We start from the raw sequence: 6,000 nt of genomic DNA on the forward strand, positions 1-6,000 counted from the left end.
TAAGGATCGGTGGTCAAGTTCACTTAAGTAAGGCTAACACTACAAATTAAAGCCATCTACATCACAGCTGGTAATTAACCTCTCTTGCAATTTCTCCCTCAAACCATTATATATGCATGTTTGATCAACACTGTAAGATAAACATTGTTTACTTGCTCTCTTATTGGTCTTCAAGACTTTTAAAATTCTCTCTCTAATTTAATGACTACTTGAGCGTCATAGTTCCTTTAGATGGTATCTCCTTACCGTGAATTCTCACTGCTCGATTGTGCTCTCAGCTACGTTCATCACCACGCACCACTACATTTGATGGAAGAATGTCTTTGCTCAGATTAGGGAAGAATGTGGTTACAAAAACATGTTTTCACTTTTGAAGTGTCGTGAAAACTGAGAACCAAAGAAAACTCACTTACTTTTCTTTGATACTTTGACCATATTTTAGTCTTTCCAAACTCTTATTCACTTTTTAAAGAGAAATAGTATTAATGTTAGTTTATTTATTTAAAAATATTATAATATAATAAATTATAATGAAGAAGTTTATAAATATTTATATATTTTTATTGTATATTGGAAACGATTAAGTGAAATAATTTGTTTACAATTTTATAATAACATTTTAAAAGTTTATTTGGATTTTATGAGCGCGAAATTGTAATAATATACTCCTCATTTTCCCTTTCAATTTCTTTGATTTATTTTAATTCAAACAACTTAAAAATCACCTCATTTTTTTCTTTCCATTCCACTTTACATTGTGTCCAAATAAAACATTGGCTTAATAGTTATTTTGGTCCCTCACTTATCATGATTTTGCACTTTTGGTCTCTCCAGAATAAAATTAGCAAAATTAGTCCCTCACATATACAAACTTTTGCCGCTTTAGTCCCAAATAAGGATCATTTTTGCAAAATATTAAGCAATGTGGAGGACCAAAAGTGCTAATTTTTTTATCAGGGGCCGAAAGTGCAAAATCGTGATAAGTGAGGGACCAAAAGAGCTATTAACCCTAAAACATTTAAGTGGATGTCATGGCATGAGTGGTTCCACTAACTCAAATGTTCTCCCTTTGTCTAATTTAATTGCTTGATTAAGAGTGTAAGACCCAAGTTTTAAGCTTAGAATAAGTGGAAGAGATTTCCATTTACGATTAGGTTTGACGTATCGTGAAGGGAAAACCTGAACAAGAGTTTATCGAATGGAATAAATTTATGAAGGAGAAAGTTCAGGAAAAGTCAAAGGATTGTATCGAAGTCGATTTAAGTTATAGCACGACTAATATTCGTTTTAAAACCTAGGACAAGAACCTTAGGAAATCAAACTGTGTTCCACCCTTGGAACACTGTAGGAATTTAGTCCAAAAATCTTCAGAGAAATGTTAGAACTTCTCTTTTTCCATATATCACAATCGTTTCGAGGCGAAACTCTAGAATCTACGAACGTCCGATTCCAATCATCGGAAGTTTGCCGAAACCAAAACCCTGGTATTTCAAAACCCTAGAATCACCCGACGATGAAGACTTTTTCTATTCAGAGCTTCAAATGAAGATTCTACACGCGTACACCCATTTCTCTCGATGATTTCAATCTTTCTTCAGAAGGAAGTTTTCTATTCCGACATCCGATGCAAAAAGCAACTTATCGGGTAAAATAGTTTTACACCGACTTTGCATTAGTTACCAAAAATACAAGGAAACCTTTTCTTAGTTTTGGATTTATGTCGCCAAAACCTATCTTAGAATTCATGGAGAATGAAGCCAGAAAAATCAGATTCGCGAAACTTTCATTTTTCCGCGTTTTGCCAACCTCAATATATAGCATTAAAAACAAGCCTCGAAAACCAAAAATCATACCGATATTTCTTTGAAGAATTAGAAGATTCAGCGGGGAGAATATCGTGTCTAGAATACCTTGGAATCAGTAGGAAGAATCGGAAATCACTCTCATATTTTTATCTTAACTCTATGAGCTAAATCCTCCGATATCTAAACAAATCTGTACCGGTTTACAAAATATCTTCTCAAAAATATCTTCACAAAATATCTTCTCAAAATATCTTTGATAAATATCTATCCATCCTTATCCAATCTTTACAAAATATCTTCCATTTCATTCCCTATATATATATGTTGAAGCTTGAAACAAAAACCTCACAAAACACAAAAACTCACCCATTTTCTCTCTTGAAGCCGCGAGTTTGCTAGGAGGAGGAGGAGAAGAGATTTTGTTCATTTCTTGCTGGATCGTCGATTAAACAGTTGCTACTTCAAGGTTTCGAGGTATAGTCGCTTTTCCTTACCTCTGATCGTTTTTTTTCATAGCTTTTCTCTATGTCCTTCTGTGCTCATAGTTTTGAGGTTTTTGCAATACTATCTTGAATACTTCATTTTTGATTCTAAACATCTTCCTTACGTGCCCAAGAGCACTTCTGTCGGATTAGTTTTTCCGTTATGTCGCCGGAACTCCGCCGGAATCAATTTCTGCTTAAAATACCCATTTTTAAGCAAAGTCTCAACCTTTGGGCTGAAAACTATCGCCTTAGCTTAGTGCTAGTAGGATTAGTCGTCATAATCGTCGTTAGTATCAACCCCATCTAATTTGTTTTTCGAAACTCTGATTTTGAAATTCTGAGCTGAAAATAATGACCAAAATACCCCTGCGACAGTTTTCGAATTGACTTGTTTTGATTGACCTTCGCTTCGTTTGCTCAAAGATTCGTTTGGAGGAACACTTGGAGCAGGAAAAGAGGATTGTGAAGGAGCCTTGCTTGAACACACTGGACGAGTTCGAGGTTAGGGCAACTTACTTACTAGCTATTTGCATTGTAGGCGTCGATAACTTCGACTTGAATATTGCGTGATATTGTATATTGCTTGGATATTGTTTATCGCTGTGAATTGGAAAATGTTTTCTGGAGGCTTCGGCCGAGTGAACTTATATGAGACGTGTGTCTCCGTTTTCTGAGAGGCTTCGGCCGTTTACTGGTTTCTGTCTTATCGCTTTCTAGTGGATATGACAAGGTTATGTTTACAGCACTGCCATATTGATTCATCGCTCGATAGAGCTTGATGTATTTGCGTTATGATTAAATTGTGCTGACTATTTTCGTGTATTTTGATACCACTTTTGGGAGTGTAGAATACACTTACCTTCGTCATGACAAGGACGGGTTTGTTTTGGGAACGTTTGTTAGGTCGGACCAAGGTTCGAACCTTCATTGTTTTAGGGGATCTAGTGTTTTCTCGGAGAGTTGTTTGGGTTTGATGGGAACTTTGAACTTATAGAGTTTTGGACCGAAAATAATCATAATATGTTTTATGTAAATAAATCCATAATATACTTACTAAGAATATAATGTTTTTAATTAATGACGATGATTCAACAGAAAAGACTTAGGAATGAAAGTGAGTTTGGAAAACGGGAATGGGTCGGTGATCCTAGCTTTGGGAACTTTATTTTGAAAGGTGTTGGAAATGAAAACTGAACTTTGGTATTAACGACATAATGGATTAACTCACGATGGAACACTTTACCTAATAAAAGAAATATTGTTTTAAGGGAACTCATTTTTATGGAAAAGAATTTGAAGACGGGCTTTAGCCAAGGGTCTGGGCATTAGTAAGGTACCTAGTAGAGTACACTTGGCACAACAGGTAGTGACGGTCAGCCGTGTAGAGTTGTATCGTGCCTGTTGATGTCTGGCGTAGCAAGCAGAATAGTTAAACCCGTAGGGTCACAACCGACTTGACTATAGCCTAGGGTTCTCGTTGTAGAAGCCTTTGGTCAATGAACCAATTTTACCTGTGAGGACGAATCGTTGTTTAGCTAACCATATTGCACCCATGCATACACGCGATGAAGTGCCAAGTGGAGTACTTCGGTATAGCAGGAAGCAACGATCAGCCGTGTAGAGTTGAATCGGTCCTGATTATACCTGGCACAACAGGAGGTAACGATCATCCATGTAGAGTTGTATCGTGCCTGTTGATGTCCGGCATAGCAAGCAGAAATGGTCGAACCATGTAGAGTTTGTACCGTCTTGACTATAGCCAAAGGTGATAAGTGACGCCCGAGCAGAAATGGTTAAACACGAGGCCAGTGTTACGACCTTCTCGAGGTGCCCAGCCTTTAAGTGGCAATACCATTGGTTTGTCCCGTCGCCAAGCAGAGTGACGTTATTCGGGTTTGTGTCAGCATATTCTGCATTGGCATACCATGCATTTAACTATATTCATTGATATATTGCTTATCGAGTTTTCGAGATATAACTTATTGAACTGTTGAGATATTGAATATTGAATTTAGAAATCTGATAACATGTTATGTATATACCTTAGGGTAGACGATACAGAACTTATATGGATATATACAACCTATATATATATACCCCTTTATTCATCACATGTTGCTTGTATTATCTATTATATTCGGTGAGTTGACCCTAGCGCCTTGGCTTTGTGTGTATGGTTGTGTTTGGGCGGTCGGCCTGCTGCCAGACGTCCAACAGCTGATTCAAGATGGATCGTCGTTCGGGGAGGATCCGGAGCGCAATGACTATTACTGAGCCTTTGACGTGGACCCGGACTTCATGCATGATCGGATGAGGGTCGATGTTAGGAGTGTATTATATGGGGGGATTGTTTTCACAGCTCTGATTGTCATTTCCCGTTTTGGGGCTGACTTATCTCCTTGAAAACTGTATTCATAAAACTCATGGCTCTGACCATGGGATGCACTTATTCGCCTGCGGGCACTATCCCCAATTACTTTATGTTTATTATCTTTGGGTTGAGTCTTCATTATGTTAAGTCTTCTATTTGAAAAGAAAACGAAAAAAAATATTTACGCATTTTCCGCACTATTGATTTAAAGTCACTAAAGTGACACCACCGAAATCGGGGTGTTAAATTGTGGTATCAGAGCTTGAAGAGTCTTTCGGGAGTCTTTGGGGAATAGGTTTTCTGTGCTAGGTTGTGTGACTCTGCAAAGAGTGAAAATTGATTGTCTGCAAGCGATTTTTCGCTTAGAATTGATTGAAGTTATTGCTTAACCATATTGTATAGCATGTTAGATGTTATCTTATGATGAGTACTAACTGTTTGATTGACTTAACAGAACCTAGATGTTATCCTAGGAATGGATTAGTTGTTCCACCATCATTGTCTTTTGGACTGCAACCGAATAAGAGATTTAGTGGTGTTAGCATTTACGATTGTGGTTAAATCTCGGAAGGTTGAAGATGATATGTCTGTTGAGACGCCGTCGGTCAATATTGGGACTAGAAGAGTGAAACAATCGAAGGGGAAGCAGAGTGCTTTAGTAAAAGTTATTTGGAACGAAGACACGGACGGTGCTATATGAGAATTAGAGGAAAAGATCAAGGAATAATATCCGGAGCTTTTACTGAACCCTAAGTTTCGAGGACGAAACTTTCTTTTTGGAGGGTAGTAATGTAAGACCCAAGTTTTAAGCTTAGAATAAGTGGAAGAGATTTCCATTTACGATTAGGTTTGACGTATCGTGAAGGGAAAACCTGAACAAGAGTTTATCGAATGGAATAAATTTATGAAGGAGAAAGTTCAGGAAAAGTCAAAGGATTGTATCGAAGTCGATTTAAGTTATAGCACGACTAATATTCGTTTTAAAACCTAGGACAAGAACCTTAGGAAATCAAACTGTGTTCCACCCTTGGAACACTGTAGGAATTTAGTCCAAAAATCTTCAGAGAAATGTTAGAACTTCTCTTTTTCCATATATCACAATCGTTTCGAGGCGTAACTCTAGAATCTACGAACGTCCGATTCCAATCATCGGAAGTTTGCCGAAACCAAAACCCTGGTATTTCAAAACCCTAGAATTACCCGACGATGAAGACTTTTTCTATTCAGAGCTTCAAATGAAGATTCTACACGCGTACACCCATTTCTCTCGATGATTTCAATCTTTCTTCAAAAGGAAGCTTTCTATTCCGACATCCGATGCAAAAAGCAACTTATCGGG

The 6,000-nt window shown here is 37.5% G+C and overlaps 1 long non-coding RNA gene across 1 annotated transcript; it reads left to right on the forward strand.

The window, feature by feature from the left end:
- The first annotated feature begins 2,697 nt into the window (after positions 1-2,697).
- Positions 2,698-4,780, forward strand: LOC130735200 (uncharacterized). Its single transcript, XR_009018336.1, has 2 exons — positions 2,698-2,791; positions 4,497-4,780. It is a non-coding gene; the product is annotated as an uncharacterized LOC130735200 (long non-coding RNA).
- Positions 4,781-6,000: the final 1,220 nt, after the last annotated feature.

The sequence above is a fragment of the Lotus japonicus genome, chromosome 2, assembly GCF_012489685.1.
Source record: "Lotus japonicus ecotype B-129 chromosome 2, LjGifu_v1.2".
NCBI lineage: Eukaryota > Viridiplantae > Streptophyta > Magnoliopsida > Fabales > Fabaceae > Lotus > Lotus japonicus.